Here is a 22,766-nt window from a genome sequence, read left to right as displayed (position 1 = left end):
GTGTGCTGGGAATAAAGTCCACGTTGCCTGCAGACCACCAAGTCCTTCCCAATGAGCGTTTGATCCTGAGTGATGGCCATGTGGAGAGATGAAATCCAGCCCACCATGGCTAGAAAATAACTTACTAGGCCTGCTGGGTGGCTGCCCACCAACCACAGCTGAGTCAGCTGCCAAGGAAGGAGAGAGGACACAGCAGGGGCAAACGTCATACCTTTTTTCGATAATATTGTTATTAATAATAAACTATCCTTTTTTTTCAAAACTTACAGTGCGTCAGGGACTTTACATACATTGAACCATTGCATGCTTACAATGCATCCTGTGGTAGGATTGGTTATCTTCTTTTATCTCCTGAGTCAGTAACGAAAACTAATTCTAGCTAATTTCAGCCTCAAAAGGCACTTATTGAAATATTTCATAGCAACTCAGAGAACTGAAGGTAAAGCTGGGTGACCAGGTCTTTGGGAGGCTAGTTCATCAGTCAAGGATTCACTGACCGTCTCTTCTGCATCCTATCATGAAATGGCTCAGTTCAATCCTCTTTGCTTGTCTGTTTCATAGTTAAGGCTCTGATTCCCCAGAGTATGAGTCACAGTGACTTAGCCTGGATTCTATGCCCACCTTGGAATAAGCAGAGCTGTTGCTAGCCTTCCTAAGACCTCTTCTAATAGTGAGGAGTAGTTACCCCTCAAAAGTGGGGAAACAATTACCCAAACAATAGAGAAGAAATGAGGGAAAGGAAATGCAAGACGTGCCCACTCTACCAAAGTAAGACGTTCTCATCTCAGGTAAAGAAGCTGAAACATAGGCATTACTTCATCTGGTTAAGGTCACACAGGTTGTAGGCAGCTGGATAGGAGGTAATCTCACCTCTATCTGATTTTAAAAGAGTGCTTAACCCATAAATACACAACCTTTCCCATACGCTGCCTGCATCAACATTAACACTCTGTGGCAGCTTGTGTGTTTCCCAAAGATGGCTCTGCGTGAGCATGCGTTTCATGGCACATGCTCTTCTTACAGTGTGGCCGACACTCCTCCAAGCAAGAGTCAGCATATAAATCCCTCCTCTTCAATCTGCTCAGGGGGTTGTTACTGCTCTGACCAACAGACTGTGACAGAAACGGTGCTATGTGACTTCTGAGGGTAGATCACATTGTGGAGACAGCTTCTTTGGGACCCCTCCCTGTCTCTCTCTTTTCTCTTTCTCTCTCTCTTTCCATTTTTTCCTTTTCCTTCTCTTCTCTCTTTTTCTCTGCCTGCCTCTGATTCTCTTTCCCTCTTCCTTTGTCTCTTTGTCTTTCTCCCTCTTTCTCCCTCCTTCTCTTCCCTCAGTGTACATGCCCTCACAACCCGGCCACCACACTGTCACGAGGAAGCCAGGATGCCTGGGGAGAGTAAATGCAGCCAAGACCATGGGATGTGTGAGCGAGCGAGGCCTCTGCTGATGCCGAGTGGAGCAGAGACGGGTCATGTCCACAGAGCCTGGCCCCAAACAAGGACTCTTCAGCAAAGTAAATGCTGCCATTGTTTTAAGCCCCTGAGTTTTCAGGAATGTGATTCTGCCACGGAAACTAGAACACATTTGGTAGCTAGAACCGAGGTGCTGCCGTAACAAATGAAACCCTGTGAAGATGGCATCAAGACAGGGCAGTAAAAGAAGTTTGAGGCATTGTGAAGCGGCTGTTAGCAGAAACCAGGCCATGTTTAAGTTGGCTGTCAGAGATACTGCAAGAGAAAATGAGATATTCAAATAAAATGAAGAAACTTCTACTGGAGGAGAGAGAAAAAGGGACCCTTGTTAGTGGCAGAGAAACTCTGCATTGCCTGGGTTAATGCAGAAAAATGGAAAATGCACCTAACAAACTGGATAATCCAGCTAAGGAGATTTCCAGGCAGACTGCTGCAGATACAACCTGCTTCTACCCATTGCCTATAGAAGAGTATGAAAGAGCAGGGGTAGGCTTAAGGGGGAGTAAAACCTCTTAAATATAAAGAAGCCAGACATTTTTGAGCTCACAAATAGCAAACTATCATTTCCAGCCTGCTTCAATGGAAAACAATGCTAAAACTAAGAAATGGCTTCTGGCAAAGATAAATCCAAAATATCAGCAGGAAAACAATGTTTAAAGATGAAGCTAAGTAAGTAATTATAAAACCCTTTATTAAGACCTCAGAAGGATTTTTAAAGGTGCCTAAAATAAACAGGGACCTTGAAAACATGCCTTGTAGAGTCTCTCCATTAAACAATAGGACTTCTAAAGATCAGGAACGCAGTCTTAGAAGGATCTCAAGTTAAAGGGGGGCTTATCCTGATGAGATCTGTAAGGGTGGTGTTTTTATAATAGAGTCTACCTAATGCAATTCACAGGAGGTTCAGAGACTTTTAATGAGAATGGCATTTACAAAAACACTACCAAGCAGGGCTAAAAGTGACAGAGACAGTACAAAACAAAAAGACAATTAGGGGCAACCAAACTATCATAGGCAGAAAGCAGTCCAAGTAAACTATTAATTCACAAGTGCCAGATATTTTTTAAGAAGAGGGAGGGATAGGAGGTGCCTTATGTAGAGGCTTGTGAGAAATCACGAATCTTCAAGAAGAACCCAAAAGCCATGGAAACTTGTTTCTAGGCAATGAGATTATACATTAATCACAGCACTACCCATTCATCCCAGCTAGATTTCAGAATTACTATGGACCACTCCTGCCTTCCTTCTATTCCCCCCCACCACCCGCTTTTTAAAGAGAGGCTCTACAGCTGTTATCCCATGCACATTCCACCACTTTTACACTTGGCATATGGGGGTGGATGGAAAGTTTTCTCTTCAGTTCACAAAGAACAAGAGGAACTGCATTTATGCAGTTATGAGGAATCATACCTAAGGTGTCTCTTGTATACCTGCACCTGATTTAGATAACAGTATCTAGGAATTCGAGCTCCAGCCTCATGCCAAAAAAAGGGAAGAGATTTTGGAATCCTGCTAGAAATGAGAAGTGTATCTTCCATGGGAAAAGGGTGCATCTTCCTTGTGATCAGGAGACTGTGGCAGGCTGAAGTTTCCGAACATGGATGTTTTACACTGCATATGCTCTTTCTACACCATGACTGGAAGTTCTACCATCGAGAGGTGGGGTCAGATTTTCCTCTCCTTGAGTCAAGGTCTCGTGAGTCCTCTGATCAATAGGGTATGCTGTATAGGATGGCATGGAACTTCTGCAGCGAGGTCATAAGAAGGAGAGAGATTCTCTTTTCTTTCTCTCTCATTCTCTCTTGCTCTTTCACCCTGACTGCCTCCCTTGGACTCAGTCATTCTGTTACATGGAAGCTCTGGACGTAGAGACTGACAATCTTGGCTAAAGTTTCAGCCATGACCTTGCATCATCATCAGATGTGTGAATGTCCTTTCCTTCAGATGATTCCAGTCCCCAGCTTTTGATTCAACAAAGCTCACACGGAGTGGAACAGAGACATACTCTCAGGGCTGGGTCCTGTGGAAGTTACACACTCATGAGCAAAATGAATTTTCTTATTATGTAGCTATAGTGAAATAGTAAAAATAGAAATTCTGCTTATATTATCATGACCTCACTTTACCCAAAGTGAATGTTCATCACAACGCAGAAAGTAGCTATGTCATAATTACAGGGCTCTCAAGATATCTTTTTTTTTTTGTCTTTTTAGGGCCACACCCACGGCATATGGAGGTTCCCAGTCTAGGGATATAAATGGAGCTATTGCTGCCAGCCTACGCCACAGCCACAACAATGCCAGATCTGAGCCACATCTGTGACCTACACCACAGCTCACAGCTTAACCCACTGAGCAAGGCCAGGGATCAAACCCACAAGCTCATGGTTCCTAGTCTGATTCATTTCTGCTGCACCACGACAGGAACGCCAAGATATTTTATTAATGCCCTAAAACTGTTCGATTTCAGATTTTGTTTCCTATGGTCTTAAGTATATTTAACTGTTCCTTCCTTTCCTATAAATTTTTATGTACTGTTATCATAGCACCAATCACCTTGTATCCTCCTTGGTATTTATACTTCTGTTCATCCCCACTTGAATGTACTCTTCGATGATAACTTAATTCTTAGTTCTTTGCCCATCATCAAGTGTAACCTCTGGCATATATTAAGTGCATAACAGAATGCTAGTAGCCCCAAAGCTGAAATCTCTTAACCAGAGCAGAAGGTCTGAAAAGCAAAGTGCTGAAAAGAGGATGCTAAAGAATGAGAGTGATGCACAGCTATGAGCCAAACCCCAGTTTTGCATCTTGGAAGCAATGTGGCCTCAGGAACTAACTTCAGCCCTCAGCCTCAGTTTCCTCATCTGTTAAATGGTATTAATAATAATACTTATGTCTGATCAATTGAGTATAAGAATAATATGCGGTGAGGTGTTTACAGCTCTGTATAAATTGACTGAGTCTTATCAAAGAAAGAATATAAACAGCACATCAATATCTGTGTGAAAGTAATTTGAGTGTCCCAGTGATTCCTTGGGTTAATAATAGAGTTATAAAGAAAATAAAATAACCTGGTATACATAATTCTGCATAGCACAATATCTGATACAGAGTAAGAACTCCATAAGCATTAGTTATCAACATCCTTTTTTTATGTGCGGCAGATACTATGCTTGCCTATCTAATCTTCATTCTTTCCTTCCTTCTCAACTATAGAATCCTAATTTTTTATTTGTAAAGAAAATGTGCTCAGATAAAAAGGACATGGTTCATCCTTCCTACTGCTCTTGGCGGCCACTGTAATTCAGTTCTCTGCAGTAAAGATGACTGCAGGGAATTTTTCTTGGAAAAGTAAGATCATCTTATATTTTGTTTGGGAAAGCAGTGTATCCAGCCAAAAGTGTACGCTATCCATTTCACTTATAGCTAACTGCATCTATGAAATATAATTCTGCCAATTAGCACACATTACTTCTCTCCTGGGTATTTACGGTAAATTTGACCTTCGTAACATGGGCACTCCCTTTTTCATATTATATCAAGACTACCTCTACTGAAAATGTGTCAAAGCTTGGGTTACTCAGGCAGCAGACTCTGAAACAGAGATTAGCATGCAGAAATACTCTTAGGTGTTCTCAAGCATCTAAACTTGTCGAAGGCAGGGCACGAAGCAGGACTGGGTAGAGGTGGAAGAGTAGATGCAAGGTGGTATCGACAGAAGACTCAGACAAAGACACGAGGAGCCCTGAGGACAAGGTGACCCTTCAGAATCCTTCCGCGTTGCATGAGAGGACTGACCTCTGTGTCGATGGTTACTGGATGAGCACCACTCCGAACGTGGGCATGCCTGAGCTAAGGCAGCTCCTGAAGGGAGCTGTCAGCTGGCTACTCTAGGCCCGCTGCACCCCAGTCCTCTCATCCTGAAGGGGAGGTAAAGCAGAGCTCACAATATCCACAGCGATTAAAACATGAGGCTGGAGTTGTGTCAGCCATCCTGAAAAGAGGAGGCAAAGAAAAGAGGATGAAAACTGTATGTTCAGCAGGAAAACAGAAGCATCTTATTAGGACCTTGATGATACTGTGCAATCCTAGGCCGACTTTCTCTAGACCTCCTCTTACGTCCCCAAAATAACTTCCTGTTTGCTTAAACCACTACATACACAACTCTGATGTACTGTTATCATTTGCCGAAAATGCAAGTAAAACAAACCAAATATTATGAACGTATTTTCCATTATTCAAATTTATCTTCTAAGATCCACCCTGTATCTTTCCCCTTGAAGGCAACAGTTGTTTGTTGTTGTTGCTGTTATTTCTCTAGGAAGTCTACTATAATTCACAGCCCTCCAAGTTCTCTTCCTACTGTGACTGCCAGGTAGCATTCATAGTGTGTTGTGTTCATTTGAAAAAATAATGCATGTTCCATTTTGTATTTTTTTCTGTACTGTTTTGTTACCTGATTGTTTCATGTGTGTCACCTGGTCTTACCCCAATTCATCCACTGTAAGCCAGTTGAGAATAGGTTTTACATTCCGGATTAATTTTTACATATATAATGATTTTTATTTTTTTCATTATAGCTGGTTTACAGTATTCTGTCAATTTTCTACTGTACAGCAAACTGACCCAGTTACATATACATGTATGTTTTCTTTTTTTCTCCCACTGTCATGCTCCATCATAAATGACCAGACACAATTCCCAGTGCTACACATTAGGATCTCATTGCTTATCCATTCCAAAGGCAATAGTCTGCATCTGTTAACCCCAAATTCCCAGTCCATCCCACTCCCTCCCCCTCCCCCTTAGCAACCACAAGTCTGTTCTCCAAGTCCATGAGTTTCTTTTCTGTGGAAAGGTTCATTTGTGCCATCTATTAGTTTCTAGATATAAGTGATATCACACGGTATTTGTCTTTGACTGATTTCATTTAGTATGAGAATCTCTAGTTTCATCCATGTTACTGAAAATGGCATTATTTTGTTCTTTTTTATGGCTGAGTAGTATTCCATTGTGTATATATAAATATGCCACATCTTCTTAATCCATTCACCTGTCAATGACATTTGGGTTGTTTCCATGTCTTGGCTATTGTGAAGAGTGCTGCAATGAACATGCAGATGCCTGTGTCTTTTTCAAGAAAGTTTTGTCCAGATATATGCCCAAGAGTGGGATTGCTGGGTCATATGGTAGTTCTATGTATAGATTTCTAAGGTATCTCCATACTGTTCTCCATAGTGGTTGTACCAATTTACATTCCCACCAACAGTGCAGGAGGGTCCCCTTTTCTCCACTTCCCCTGCAGCATTTGTTATTTGTGGATTTATTAATGATGGCCGTTCTGACTGGTGTGAGGTGGTATCTCATGATAGTTTTGATTAGTACTTCTCTAATAATCAGGGATGTTGAGCATTTTTTCATGTGCTTGTTGGCCATCTGTATATCATCTTTGGAGAAATATCTATTCAGGGTTTTTTTGCCCATTTTTCAATTGGGGTATTGTTTTTTTTTTTTTTTTTGCTGTTTAGTTGTATAAGTTGTTCGTATATTTTGGATTTTGTGTCCTCCATAGGTTGAGCGTGTGGTAATATGGGCACATAAAAGCAATTGATCAATACTTGTTGGAATGAACAAGAACTCTAACAACACGATTTTAAATATATGTTAGATCTCCAATAATACAATAAACTAATAAAGCACTCTCTTAAAAGAAACAGAATAAAAGGGCTATAAAATAAGATTGCTTAATTCCCTAGCAATGAACTTTCATTTCAGGAAAAGCAGGCTGTATGCGAGCTCACAGCTCGCCTCTCCCAACGCATCACTTTTCAGTCTGAATATTGAGCTTTGTTTTAAATGCCCTTTGGGAGCAAAACGGAATCAAAAGCAGTGACCTGATATGTTCCGTAAAGGAAAAGTACAGAGTCCTCATCAATGGTAAATAATGCACAGACAATAACGGGTGGTGGGACCCATCCTCCTGCCTCCTGCATATGTATGCAGAGCGTCTACTCTGTGAGGGTTCAAGGACAGAGTGTGCCAAGGACCTTGAGGTGGTGTCCTGAGCCTGCCTCTTCTCCGCTGCTTCTTTTAAAGTCCATCTGAGAACTCACTGCATTACTCCGAGCACTAAAGAGTCTTAAGTGAGAAGGCCCAAGAAGGTGAAGGGAAGGGCACACGTGTCAATTCAGGGGCAGCCAGATGCCAAACAGCATATAGTTCTTGATTATATCATTATCAACTGCAGCAAAACAATATTCTTCATCAAAAACCCACTTGCCAACTTTATTAGCTCAGTTCTGTAGAAAAATGGGCTGAATCAATACTTCCGGGCTAATGGATTTACACGGAGGTATGATTTCAGAGGAACAAGGGAAATTGGAAGGAAGAAACACAGGAGGGAGAGAAAGCGAATACAAAGTGGCAAGTGGGTTTTCAAGAGTAAAATGCATCAGATGGAGAAATCAAGCAAGAGATCAGATAAGGAAATTCGGGAGTATCTTAGCTTTTTATGCCTCTTCATAACTTCAAATTTTTAATCTTCCCACTCTTAAAAAGTTATAAATGGAATATTTGGCAAACAGTACCTCGTTTTAGAGTTAAGGAAGCTTTTCTTGAGAAATCTGAGTTGTGCAAGAGGAAAAGGAATTAGAGATAAATCTGGGAGGGACAAACAAACCAGCAAGAACTTTTCTAAATTATGGCGCTTAATACAAAAATTACACATATATATATGTAATAGATACACACTCATATGATGCAGATACCGGTTTTTTGCAGTTAGTAATATAAAGTTTTACGCTGTTTGCCCACAATGACTTTAAAGTGTTGGAAGAAAATAACTACTAACCTAGATATTCTACAAGCAAGTAACCCTTTTAACGAGAACGATGCATTCTTTCACTTGTCCCAATTGTGCCTTCACTAATCCAGACCAGCTTTCCTACTGAGGATGATAAGATACACCACAAAGGACTTGTATCCAGCTCTAAATCAAAAGTAAGAAAGTAGAACCCAAGTAGAAACTGGGCATAAGACAGGAACAGATGCTTCATCAAGGAGAATATATGGATGGCAAATAAGCACAGGAAAATGCCTTTTCAACATCATTAGTCATCAGGGAACGATAAATTAAAGCCACGTTGAGATGCTGTCATATACTTAAAAAGAACAGCTAAAACTTAAAAAACAAAAAGCAATATTGAGTCTTACTGAGGATGTGGAAAATTTTAATTTGTCTGTGTTCAAATTCATGTTTATGAAACACTATTTCAAATTCAATGTTTCCTTTCCTTTTCATCTCCATTCTGCTGTTAAGCGAATCCAATTAATTTTATTTCAGATATTGTATTTTTCAGTTTTAGAATTTCCACATGGCTATCTTTTATAGCTTTGTTTTTCTGCTAATATTTCCTATTTTTTTCATTCATCACCAGCATAGTGTTTCTTCCGTTAAACAAAGCTATAACAGCTTTCATTACTTTTTTTTTTTTTTTTTTTTTTTTTTTCAAAAAACCACCTCTGGGTCAGCTTAGGGTTCATCTCAATAGAATGTCTTTATTTTTATTTCCCTGGTTCTCTGTATGGCGAGAAATTTTGAATTGCATACAGCACACTGTCAGATTCTGGACTTGGCTATTTTTCTTGAAAGGGTGTTGATGCTTTGTTTTAACCGAGAATTAAACGGGTGGAACTCAAATTGCAAACTCTCTCTCTGAGGAAGCAGTGTAAGTATCAGTTTAATTATTTTATCATTATGTATTCTTCCTGTGCATGTGCATTTCGAGGACTGACCAGAGACTTGGGGAGAATTATACAGAGTGTGAGTGAGGTCTATTCTCTCTGGATATTTCCTTTCTTAGATTCCCTCCTCACCTTCCAGTGGCCCTAGACTCTATGCTTTCTTCAAATGACTGTAAAAGTAAGTTATCTATAGACCCATAATGAGATATACCTTACAGAAAACATACTACTAAAAAATCTATCCTTAAACTGCTTTTAGTAGTTATATAATTGGGGAAAATAGTATTATTTTTCCAATTTCATGATTTCCATTGTAGTTATAAGAATGTCTTTGAATAATTCATTGGGGTCTATATTATTCTCGCCTATACTACCTGTGCGATACTGTTCACAATAATAAAAATCTGATGCTCAAGGCTGAGCAAGAAAATCCACTTTCTACTTGAAGGGTGAAATGACTAGAGCCATTGGTTCAGTGGGAGTGAGGTTTGGGGTAACAAAGGTATATGGAATAAAATTATATGCTAATTTAATATCTAAAAATATAGTCTGGCTAGAGAGTTGATAATAATTACTGGCTTGTATGTTTTATTACACTGGGTTCTGATGAGGGAAATAATTATGTCTATCTTCCTCACCACTTACTAACATCCATATTTGCTATTGGGTCAATAATAAGATATTAATTGAGTGCTTATTTGTTGAGCTGGTAGCATCCTTGACATTGAAGATATAAAGGTAAAGAATGAAGACAGAGGAGTTCCCGTCGTGGCGCAATGGTTAACGAATCCGACTAGGAACCATGAGGTTGCGGGTTCGGTCCCTGCCCTTGCTCAGTGGGTTAACGAGCCTGCGTTGCTGTGGCTCTGGCGTAGGCCGGTGGCTACAGCTCCGATTCGACCCCTAACCTGGGAACCTCCATATGCCGCGGGAGCGGCCCAAGAAATAGCAACAACAACAACAACAAAAGACAAAAGACAAAAGACAAAAAAAAAAAAAAAAAAAAAAAAGAATGAAGACAGAGATCATGACTTCATGACTTCATAAAGCTTACATGGACATGGAACCCAGAAAATTTTCAAAAAATCAACATATAATGTCAGGTGACAGTTGTGCAAATAAGGAATCAAGCTAAAATGACAGATAGTTGAAGGACATAATAATTTACATTGAAAAATCAGAGGTCTTTCACTAGTTGACATTTGAGATGAGATCAAAAATGAAGTTAGGTACTGAGACATAAGACTGTGCAGAAAGGATGCTTCAGATTCAGGGAACGACAAACCCAAAGGTTCTGAGTCCCGTGTGTACATTGCATGTTTGGGGAAGGATATAGGTCAGTGTGCTTGTACCACAGTGAATAAAGGGAAAAGTGGCAGAAAACAAATGTAGCCTTGTTCCAAATGTCCTGGCGCATCACTGAAAGGACGCTGCATTTGCCTCTTTCATGAGAAACCACTGGAAAAGTATGAAGAGGAAGTGACCCAATTAGATGTATATTTCAGAGAAATGATCAGTTGAATTAGTTGCTGTAGGCACACGGGGGTAGATCTGAACAGGAAGGCGATTTAGGAGGTAATTTGGAAGTCTGGTTATGCCATAAAGGTGGCTTAGACAGGAGTGGTAGTGCGAGAGTTAGTGAGAAATATGTGGAAATTGGATATATTTTTGAAAATAAACTCAGCCATATGTGTTGACAGAGTGATTGAGTAATTGTGCCGACGGTAGGACAGTCACCAGAGTGGCATTTTTCCTACTCTTTTGGAGCTTTGGCTAAACGTGAAGGTAAACAGAGCACATGGTGTCAGTTCAAAGGGCTTCCAGAGGTTGGCGTCGGATACCTCACAGGGAGCTCTACGACCCACGCACTAGCTACTCTGGCCCTGCCACCAACCTCAGTTCTCCAGTGAAGGGCAGTTCACGGGGGCTCAGGAGGACAAGGAGTCCTCTCAGCTGGAGGCAGAGGCTCACCTCACACCCTTCTGAGGAGGAAGAAGGAACCACTGACCCTGACAATGGAGAGGTGGTTCAAAATAATCACTTTCGGGAGTTCCCGTCACGGCTCAGCAGTAACAAGCCCGACTAGTATCCATGAGGATGCAGGTTCGAACCCTGGTCTCACTCCGTGGGAGTAATCACTGCCTGAAGGAAGGTAGCTGGATGTGAGCATCCTTTCTGGTACCTACCAAGAGGGCCATTACCCCAGCGAAAGATCCCTGAAGACAGGAGCTGTCCCGTGAGAGGATTTGGGAAAGATGGAAGGAGTCAAACGCAGGCCACGTTTTTCACGTCATAGTAGAAGCAGGATGAAGAGTTTTGCAGGGCTTTCCAAAGACGTGTCCTGCAAGAGACCCAGCATTTGCATGGTGTATTTGTTTACGGGGTTGCCACACAAGGGGTGTGGCTGAGACAACAGAAATTTATTATCTCACAGTTGTAGATGCCACAAGCCCAGTATCAGTGAATCCACAGGGGTGGTCCTTTTGCAGGCTTGAGAAAGAATCTGTTTCATGGTTCTCTTCTAACTGCTGGTGATTTGCTGGCAAATTTTGTAAACCCTTAGCTTCACTCCAACGTCTGCTTTCACTTGCACACAGCATCCTATGTGTCTTCACATTATCTTCACCTGGCACCTGTCTCTGTGTTCAAATTTTTATCAGGACATCTGTCATGTTGGATGAGGCACTACCTAATGATTTTATTCTAACTTGATGACCTCGCTAAAGACCCTATTTCTAAGTAAGTTCACATTCTGAGTTAATAAAGGTTAAAACTTCAACATACATCTTAGGAGGGGGGACAAAATTCAATCTATAACTAATGGATAAAGACAAAGAACCACGTGGACTGGTCCTTGCAAGGCCAAGAAGCAAGAACAACCAGTCCAGGGAGGAGATGGAGGAAGCACATGGCATTTTCTCTTTCCTTCCTCTTTATAGCAACTTAGCAGAATAGCATTTAAAAGCACAACAGAAAAAGGTGAGCAAAGAGTACATCAGTCCCCGTCTCCTCCTCAAGATGGACCTGGCCTCCTCTTGGGAGAGGAGAAGGAAATATAATGATAAACAAACAAACAAACAAAACAAAAACCTAGAGCTTTTGTCTTCAGGATAGTTTTCCTAAAGTAATTTTTTTTTTATTATTTATATTAAAATGTCTAGTTTTTAGGTTAGGATTCTGCTTTGAATAGGAATTGCATTCAATTCCTTAATGCAATAATTTAACACTAATTTTAAATTTGATTTTTCACTTTGCCTATAATTAGCCTAATGTCCTTAAATAGCTAACAAAAAAGTATTTAGGCCAATAAGGCTGGGATTTTTATTCAAACACGGTATCAAGTAATTAACTTCCCAACTTAATCCTCTCTTTGTTTTTAGCCTGACTATACAGGGACAAAAGGAAATGTAATTCTCTTTGATACTTGAAGCAAATTTACTTGGCTTGGGTCCTGACAAAGCCTTCATTAAGATCTGTGATTTTAAAGATGCCGCAAGCCTCTTGACAAGTGTTAGCTGAATTTAAATCATCCTATCTGATTATACTCAAATTTAAGCTGCATTATTATCATTCTAAAGGAAATACTGAGATATTCAGAGACGATTGATAGTTTATTTCCTTGGGAGTCATCTATAATTAGAATTCTCATAGGTAGCTCCCCACATGCAGTGCTGCTGCTTCGAGATTTCCAAGATAAAAAGGTAATACATTGAAAAGCCTGGTCTACAAAGGTCCTTTTTGACATCATAAATCCTAGAGTCAGAGGTTCAGTTACTCCGGATGAGCTTGAAAGAAAGAAACTTGAGAAAAATTCCGAAACTGCAAGGTGGCCCCCTTAAACCATCTTGTTCTCTATTTCCCTGATTCCAGGAAATTTTGATCCTTTTTCTTTATAATGCACAGATTCTACAACACAAGTATAAATATATTCCTTTTTGGACACTATCTGCACAGAAACATAAATGAAGTCAAAAGTGTTTAACTGGAAATACATTTTAAATAACAATATATACAAATGAGACATTTTCTCTGCGATGCACTAAAGTGTAGCTATTTCCACTCAATGAACTGACGGAGGCTTCTATTGTTTGGCTGATGCATAATCAACACTATAGCCAAGAACTTCTTCACACTGTTGCAACTGCAATATTCTCAATGCAATTTAGATCTCTCACTCATCACTCGCATGCATGGAAAAATAAATGTATTCTCATGTATACCACTTATTTACGTCAATAACCTTTTGGAGAACATATTTGGACTCCAGGCACAATAGCAAAAAAAGACAACAACTTCCTAGGAATAACTATAACAAGTCATTACCATATTGCTTTCAAGAAATCATAAAACTTTACTGAGGGTCATAAAAGAAAATGTGAATCAATGAAGAAATATATCATAGTCCTGAACATAAAGACTAAATGTTGCAAAATGATGATTCTTTCTAAAAATCAGTGTGTGGGTTTAACGTGATCCAATTAAAAATGAGTGGAATATTCTTTTAACTTGTTTAGGTAACTCATAAGTTATTTTATCAGAGTAAACGAACAAGAATATTCAAGGGAAGAGTAAAAAAAAAAAAAAATACTAAGATCAGGTGACCTTCCTTGTGTTACCAACGTGTTTTACCAAGTATAGACATGAAGGCAGTGTGGTGTAACGGAAATATTAACAGCTCACAAGAATTTAGGCTTAGAAACAGACATGAGAAATAGATAAATAATAACTTTAGCTTCACAGATTGGTTGGGAATAGATGCTGTTCCAGGAGTTCCCATTGTGGCACAATGGAAATGAATCCAACTAGGAACCATGAGGTTGTGGGTTTGATCCTTGGCCTCGCTCAGTGGGTTAAGGATCCGGCGTTGCTGTGAGCTGTGGTGTAGGTCGCAGACGTGGCTCGGATCTGGTGTTGATGTTCCATATATTGCAGAGAATTTAAATGCATTTTATTTATGAATTCTTAACTAAATAAAGACAAAATGGGCATTTGAAACATATTAAATATCAATATACGTGCAGTCTTGATATCTTAGAAGCTCTAAAGTAACATCAGTCTTATTTTCATAAAAATGACATAAAGAATCACAAGGGGAAAATAAGAATCACAAGGAAAAAAATAAGGATAATTCATTGCACCAAAAATGAAATCTTCTCTGACAAAAAAAAAAAAAAAAAAAAAAAATAGCATGTAACATCAGGAAGGCAAAGAGCAGTGTTCTGACTTCCAATGGTCTTCGGCCAGGAGTCTTTCATGCAGGTTTCCCAGTCTTCACCTTACAAAACCTTCTTAGCCGTAAAAAGGGATGACACCAAAAGCCATGATTGACATTCAACGTGTGACCAGAACCCCAGAAGGATTTTTACTAGTTTATTTAACTTGTGGAGCTGGAAGACAAAAGGACTTTCAGCTGGCCCTGAAACACACTTTGTTTTTTGAAAAACAACAGATTTGCCAGCACGAGTGACAGTAGTCAGATGCTTTGCACCTTCCAGTGCCTGCTGTTGACTTAGAAATCCAAAGTTGGCACCAAGCACGACACTGGGCACCACCCTTCACCCTGGGACCCTGGGCCCCCCCACCTACCCCACTCTGATGACACCATTTCCAAGGAACCACAGGAGACTGAAGCGACACAACTGTCCAGGCCCCCTGCATTCTAGGGGATTCTGAAGTAGTGATCCTGGGACTTAACCACAGTTCTGTTTAAGAGGTCTTCATCATCCGGTGATAAGTATTAGCCAAAAAAGTCACCATTTAAAAGAAGTTAGTTATTATAGGAACCAATCTTTACAGTGTATGATAACAGAACAATTTGATAGGGAGTTTACACTGTGATATACGACTAAGTTTATGAAGATGTAGCATATATAATTATTGTAATAGAAAAAACAGGATGTCTTGGATCATATATTAAGACAAAACGATATGATAATTATAGCCTGAGGTTTACATTTCAAATTCACAGTAATGTCTTACAGTAGTCAAAGAGTTATAAGGTGTCTAAATGCTTATTCTCAATTTCTACCCTTTTTCTCATCTCAGATTGGTGACAAACATTTTGTGGACTAGTCTGGACTTATGTAAATCTTTGAAAAGCACTGCATTAAGGAATGTTCTAATCCTATGATGACTTTTAATTATCTTCTGCAACTCCTACGGTGACCAGAATTTTGAATCCTTGTATGAGAGGTGCCTATTTGTAACACTTCAAAATGTTAAAGAGCTAATGGAATTTGGTGAAAATTTTACTCCACGCAGCAGATCTAGATGCATCTCTAAGATGTTGACATTGACTTCCAGGCACATCACCATGACACAAGAGAAAAGAAATGCCACACCACTTTCTTTATTTTTTAATGATTTTTTCCATTTTTGTTGGTTTACAGTGTTCTATCATTTTCCACTACACAGCAAAGTGACCCAGTCACACATATGTACACGTTATTTTTCTCACATCTTCCTCCATCAGGCTCCATCATAAGTGACTGGATCTAGTCCCCATGTTATGCAGAAGGATCTCATTGCTTATCCACTCCAAAGGCAATAGTTTGCAACCATTAACTCCAGACTCCCAGTCCATACCACTCCCTCCCCCTCCCCCTTGGCAACCACAAGTCTGTTCTCCAAGTCCATGAGTTTCTTTTCCATGGAAAGGATCTTTTGCGCCATATATTAGATTCTAGATGTAAGTGATATCACATGGTATTTGTCTTTCTCTGTCTGACTGATTTCATTTAGTATGAGAATCTCTAGTTCCATCCGTGTTGCTGAAAATGGCATTATTTTGTTTTTTTTTCATGGCTGAGTAGTATTCCTTTGTGTGTGTATACCACACCTTCCTAATCCATTCATCTGTCAGTGGACATTTAGGTTGTTTCCATGTCTTGGCTATTGTGAAGAGTGCTGCAATGAACATGCAGGTACATGTGTCTTTTTCAAGGAAAGTTTTGTCCAGATATATGTCCAATAGTGGGATTGCTGGGTCATATGGCAGTTCTATGTATATATTTCTAAGTTATCTCCATACTGTTCTCCATAGTGGTTGTACCAATTTACATTCTCGCCAACAGTGCAGGAGGGTTCCCTTTTCTCCACACCCTCTCCAGCATTCACTATTTGTGGACTTTTTAATGATGGCCATTCTGATTGGTGTGAGATGGTACCTCATGGTAGTTTTGATTTGCATTTCTCTAATAATCAGGCATGTTGTGCATTTTTTCATGTGCTTGTTGGCCATCTGTATATCATCTTTGGAGAAATGTCTATTCAGGTTATTTTGCCCATTTTTTAATTGGGTTGTTGTGTTTTTTTGGCTGTTGAGTTGTGTAAGTTGTTTGTATATTTTAGAGATTAAGCCCTTTTCAGTTGTATCATTTGAAAATGCTTGTTTGTTTAGCTGCTCCTCAGACAGCCTAGAATTTGAAATTTCTGTTAGGAAGGATGAGGCCTGAAGCTGGAATGCTGTTACTCTAGATGCCACTCTCCTCATTGGCTATTAGCTACTACGGCAGAAATTACAATGCCCCAAATTTCTTTGAACTGATTTTTTTTAAGTTTTATTGAATTACAGTTGATTTACAATGCTGTAATAGTTGCTGAACAAGAAAGTGATTCAGTTTTATATATACACGTACCCATTTTTTTTTCAGATTATTTTCCCATAGAGGTTATTACAGAATATTGGGTAGAGTTCTTTGTGCTACATAGCAGGTCCCTGCTGACATCTATTCCATGCACGGTAGTGTGCGCATGCCAATCCCAATCCATCCCTCCCCACCACCTGTCCCCTTTGGTAACCATATTTATTTCTGAAGCGCTACAGTCTGTTTCTGCTTTGTAAATAAGTTCACTTGCATCATTTTTTTAGATTCTACATATAAGTGATATCATTTATTTGTCTTTGACAGACTTCACTTAGTATGATAATCTCTAGATTCATTCATGTTGCTGCAAACAGCATTATTTCAATCTTCTTACGGCTGAATAATATTCCATTGTATGCATTCACCACATCTTCTTTATCTGCTCTTCCATCAATGGACATTTAGTTGGTTCCATGTGTTGGCTACTATAAATAGTAAATAGCTACAGTGAACGCTGGGGTGCACTATCTTTTCAAATTATGCTTTTCTCTGGATATATGCCTAGGAGTGGGATTGCTGATCACATGGTATTTCTTTTTATTTCCCCAATATGTTATTATTATTTTTTCTACTGCATTTCTATATTTCGTTTTCTGTGGAACCTCCACACTGTTTTCTATACTGGTTGTACCATTTTACATTCCCACCAACAGTGCAGGAGCATTCCCTTTTCTCTGCACCCTCTCCAGCATTTATTTTGCAGAATCTTTTTGATGATGGCCATTTTGACTGGTGTGAAACAATACTTCATTAAAGTTTTGATTTGCATTTCTCTAATAATTAGTGATGCTGAGCATCTGTTCATGTATTTTTTAGCCATATGTGTGTCTTCTTTGGAGAAATGTCTATTTAGATCTTCTGCCCATTTTTTGATTGGGCTGTCTTTTTTTTATATTAAGCTGCTATGTTGTTTGTATATTTTGAAGATTTAATCCCTTGCCTGTTGCTTCATTTGCAAATATTTCCTTCCATTCTGTGAATTGTCTTTCTGTCTTGCTTATGGTTTTCTTTTACTGTGCAAAAGTTTTTAAATTTAATTAGGTTTAATTTTTTTTTTCTTTTTTAGGGCCACACTGGCAGCATGTGGAAGTTTCCAGGCTAGGGGTCAAATTGGAACTGAAACTGCTGGCCTATGCCACAGCCACAGCAAAACCAGATCCAAGCCGAGTCTGCAACCTACTTCACAACTCATAGCAACACCAGATCCTTAACCCTCTGAGAAGGGCCAGTGATTGAACCTGTATCCTCACGGATACTAGTCAGCTTTGATACTGTACTGTTTTGTAATCTTGCACAGTATACATACACTGAATTGAATCAATGGTAACCCAATCACTGTTTCATAAATGAGTCTGAATAAAAGTGTTTCTTGTCCCTAAGTGAGTAAAGAGAAGGAAATGGTAAAACATCATTAATAAATAACACCCTGATCACTCGGGGGGGAAAAAAAAAAATCTCTTAATATATCAAAGGAAACAAATAAAATCTAAGATTTTCAGAAATATTTAAGAATAAGTTATCCACAAATAAAAGTAATTTAGGAGATGGTTAGGACAACAAAAACCAAAAAAAAAAAAAAACCTGGTTTTTAAAGGTCAAATATTATTTGTAATCAATGATATGAATGGAAACATACAATGTTAAATTTTGTTTATCAAACTTTTCATTTATTATTGGAATTAAACATAGTATTTGCAATAATACAGGTAAGTGTATTAATTTTTTAATGCTGAACATTGAAAAAAAAATCTAGTTAGTGGGAAATTAACAAAGTCTTAATCATGATTGTACCTTTATATGCTCTTTTGAACTCCATCCTAAGACAATAATCAAAGAAATATACAAAGGCTCATGTATAATATTGTCCATATTTAACTTATTTATATTATTAATAAATTGAAAACAATATAAAAATTTAAATATATAAAATTTAATGTAAATTTTGCATTAAATTATTCATATCATAAAATATTGTGTGGCCATTAAATGCCAATTTTAATTACATTTTATGAATTGGTATAATGTATATAATACAATGAATTCAAGTAAATATCAAGATGATAAACTTTAGTTGATCTCAATTTCAAAATGAATTTACATGTGAAGAAATTTTATGTACAACTGTAATTACTGATTGCAATGATAAAAAGTGAAAAAAATTTTGCTAAATTTCCAGTGAAACCATTGTACCATATCATGGTCATGATATATAACATTATATATAAACAAAAATTATGTTAAAGGAAAATTTAATGAATTGACATATTGCGCATAATATACTAAGTGGGAAATGTAGGATAGTAAATTGTATGTAGAAAATGCTTCCTATGATACAAAATAAATATAAACATGCACATATGCTTTTTACTGTAGAAATAGGTGCACAGAATAAATACTATGAAAATATAACACATGGCCAACCATATTTTTGCCCAGTAGTTAATTTCCTATCCTATCTACTATTTTTTGTTGTACTCTTCTGTGTTTTTAAAATTTTGACAATGAGCATGTATTGGTTAATGATCAAGAGAATAAACTGCATGTGCTTATGGGTGTGTGTGTGTGTGTTCTCCAGATCACATATTTGTATCTACACACATACGTATTTTATTTATAGTCATTCTATCTATCTGTCGCAAAAGACGAACACACACACACACATGCATTGTGTTTGCTGACCTGAGGACCATATCCATGGCCGTTTTTCTTCTTAAATACAAAATTGGCATATACTTCTTTACGACTGTCTTTAAGTAAAATCGCTTATGTTTTTGGAATTCATTTTTTTTTCTATGTTTCTTTGAAAAGAAATGGCTTTGTGTTCCAAGAATGTTTTGTTTTGTTTGTTTGTTTCAAATCAATTAGTTCTAAAACACAAACAGTTGTGGAAGTACTACTGGAAAACTAATAACAACATGAACATAGGCAAGCACTGGACTCTAATTTATTCCATAATGTGACTTGAAATTGGTAGCTAATTTTAACTATATTAGATGCACTTTGTGTTGAAATTTCTTTCTGTATTTGCAATTATAACCATAAAACTTTGTTGGGAGGCACTGCATTTTCATTAATTCAAGACTCAAAGGCTTTCCCTTTGCCTTCTGTAAAAAATAAATAAATAAATTAAAAAAAAATTGATAAACAGAAATCTCCATTAAATAGAGTTGGGAGACCTGAAGGGGATGCTCTCATGCTCTATGACCACAGCTGAGCCCAGCAAGAAGAAAAAGACCCCTTCTCTCCTGGTAAGGACTCAGCCAATGAAAAGCCTAGACTCTTTAATTTATTATGCCCTTCCAACTTCCTGTTCCTCTCTGTAAAAGCATTCTCCTTCCTGTGCCTGGGGGCATGTGGTTGCAGACCCTGAAATTGCAATTCTCAGCTGACTCCAAATAAAGTCATGTTTGCTGGAGGATTATCTGTCAGTCTGTTTCTTTCAGGTCAACAGTACCTTCCAGCTGCAGTGAGTTAAGACACTAGAAGACTAATTAGCAAGGAACACATGTTAAATGAGCCCAAAGCAAAGGAAGGGACACGAGCCAAAATAAAGAGGCTCTAGGGTCGCATGGCCAATACAACAGAGGTAATGCAAGGTCTACGTGCAGTGCACATTTCTTTTCAGGACTAACTGGTCAGAGTTCAGTTTTGTGTTTGGCTGCAGAAAATGAACACAGGCAGCATTACACGTGAATCTATCGAAATAAGACACCATGATTTTGTTCAACAAATATTAATGTCCTCAATTCTAACACATTAGACAAAGTGAAAAAAAAGATTTCTGCAAATGCTACTACTGTCTCTCAGGCTTCAGCTTACTTTCAATGGTATGAAGACCGTTATGATGCTATGTATTCCAAAATTCCCAAACTACGGAATTACTCGGAGTTTTCTTTCTTAAAGAACAAATGAAAAGTTTAGGGACAAAAAGAGCGAGGCATCATATTCTTGTGTTCTATGTATTAAATCCATATTTTACATTTTTCCTTATGACATAAAAAACACATTAGAGAATATGCATTCAGCTGGCCCAAGGTTTTTCAGCCTCCACACTACTAATATTCTGTTTGGAGCTTGTCCTATACATTGTTGGTTATTTAGCAACATCTCTGCCCTATACTCACTAGATGTCAGTTCTACGAACCCAAAAGGTCTTCAGATGTTGCAAGTGTCCCTTGGAGGGATGTAAAATCTCTAGCAGTTGAGAACCTTAGAATTAATCCACCAGTCACCTCCTAAACATTTCGAGATCTCACTGTGTGTCCAGCACTGCGGTGAGTGCAGAAGACAGAACTAACTAAGATGCAGTCTTGGCTCAAGGAACTCAATTTATAGACAAAAACAATCAGAGAATAGGTGTTGTGTTGGTATATATGGGGTTCACGTCACTAGAAGAATCAGGGGAGGTTTGCTAAGGGAGAAATGCAAATAAATTGAGTTCTGACAAATGAGTTATATTTACCCAGGTTTGGAAATAGCAAGAAAGCCATTGCAGGAGCCCTTGGGTGGCGGTCAAAGGTCCAGACATCAGACTGTGGTCACAGTGCACAATGGAACACCATCTAGTTCCTATCATCACAGTAACCACAATGCTTGTCCTTAAGCAAGAGGGATGCATAAGAACGTTTTCTAGCTCAGGGCCTGGGTCACATCTTCAGCAGAAACGAGCTGATGGAGAAGAGACTTGTGGTTGCCAAGGGGGAGGGGGAGGGGGAGGCAGTGGGGTGGACTGGGAATCTGGGGTTAATAGATGCAAACTATTGCCTCTGGAATGGTTAAGCAATGAGATCCTGCTGAATAGCACTGGCAACTCTATCCAGTCACTTAAGATGGAGGGTGATGAAGGATAATGTGAGAAAAATAATGTATATATGTATGTGTGACTGGGTCACTTTGCTGTACAGTAGAAAACTGATAGAACACTGCAAGCTGACTATAACAGACAAAATAAAAATCATTTAAAAATTTTAAAAAAGAGCTGAGGTTGTCATGTAATAGGATAGAATAAAATAATATAAACAAACTAAAGATGTACTTTAAACATCAGGTCAGAAAAAAAAAAAAAAAAAAACTGACTTTGGGAAACATCAGATACAAAATTGAGCCGAGAGAGGCTAACAGGCAAAGCAAGATCCCTTAAATTTGGGTCACAGTCAGTAACAAGGGCACGCAATGATTTTCATGAATTTGTCCTTGGGAGTGGGGAGAATTTAGTGTCTGGTGTGGGGGTGTGATCTTTCTCACACTTTGATTTGTTGTTGATTTCACACCAGCCAAATAATACTCTCCATTATAAGTTAGAAAGAAATTTCCTTGGTGGTCCCCAAAAAAGTACCATGAAATCCAGTAGAATGGATTTATGGTGAAGCTAAGAGTCTGTTTAAACTTCAGGACCCTCCTACTTGCATGGGTCCCTTTCAGGAATCTGGGACGATCCAAGAAAAGCATCCACATGGTCATGTTGTAGACTCTGTAGAAGCTCTTTTAACTAAGACCTGTGAAGATTCCCATTGTTTGATATTCTGACTTCCTTTCATCACATTTCCACTTGTGTTAAGGTGGATCTGAAGTTGCTTTAGCTTTGGGATCCCTGCGACGCAGAAGTGTAGTTGGGAACGTGTTTCCTTTGGCTTTTAAGGGACTATATATATTTGATTTGCAGCCACGTCCACATACAGTTAAAGCATTGCTAAGTCATTGAAATATAGGAATGGCTTTGAGGAACAGCTTTCCTTACAACTGTGCCATCTCATCTGGTGCAAAGTTGAGAACATGTTTTGCAATATTATGATCCCTGGTACAAAAAACAAAAAGTCCGGGTGACGGAGGAGAAACAACACTTATAATACAGGGAATCAAGGAGCAGAGTATGCCAACACTCCCCCGATCTCTTCAGATGCCA

At 38.7% G+C, this 22,766-nt stretch overlaps 1 long non-coding RNA gene across 7 annotated transcripts in view; it reads right to left on the bottom strand.

The window, feature by feature from the left end:
* The window catches only part of LOC110257443 (uncharacterized), a 678,610-nt gene that overhangs the window by 436,254 nt on the left and 219,590 nt on the right, over positions 1-22,766 (bottom strand). Inside the window, exons 3-5 of one of the 7 annotated variants that reach the window (XR_014832649.1) lie at positions 11,405-11,559; positions 5,274-5,469; positions 250-3,493 (exon numbers count right to left, since the gene is read on the bottom strand). The exons of 5 other annotated variants lie outside the window; for them this stretch is intronic. This is a non-coding gene — a long non-coding RNA (uncharacterized LOC110257443). Of the gene's footprint in view, positions 1-249; positions 3,494-5,273; positions 5,470-11,404; positions 11,560-22,766 lie in introns of those variants that run through there. One more of the 7 variants, XR_014832651.1, reaches the window with a different exon arrangement.

Source organism: Sus scrofa, chromosome 17 (genome assembly GCF_054392235.1).
Source record: "Sus scrofa isolate SSC_HxYL_T2T_F1_AM1 chromosome 17, Sscrofa_HxYL_maternal_Yorkshire_Landrace_v2.0, whole genome shotgun sequence".
Taxonomy (NCBI): Eukaryota; Metazoa; Chordata; class Mammalia; order Artiodactyla; family Suidae; genus Sus; species Sus scrofa.
Note: the sequence above shows the minus strand (reverse complement) of the source record. Positions and strands in the feature narration are given on the sequence as shown.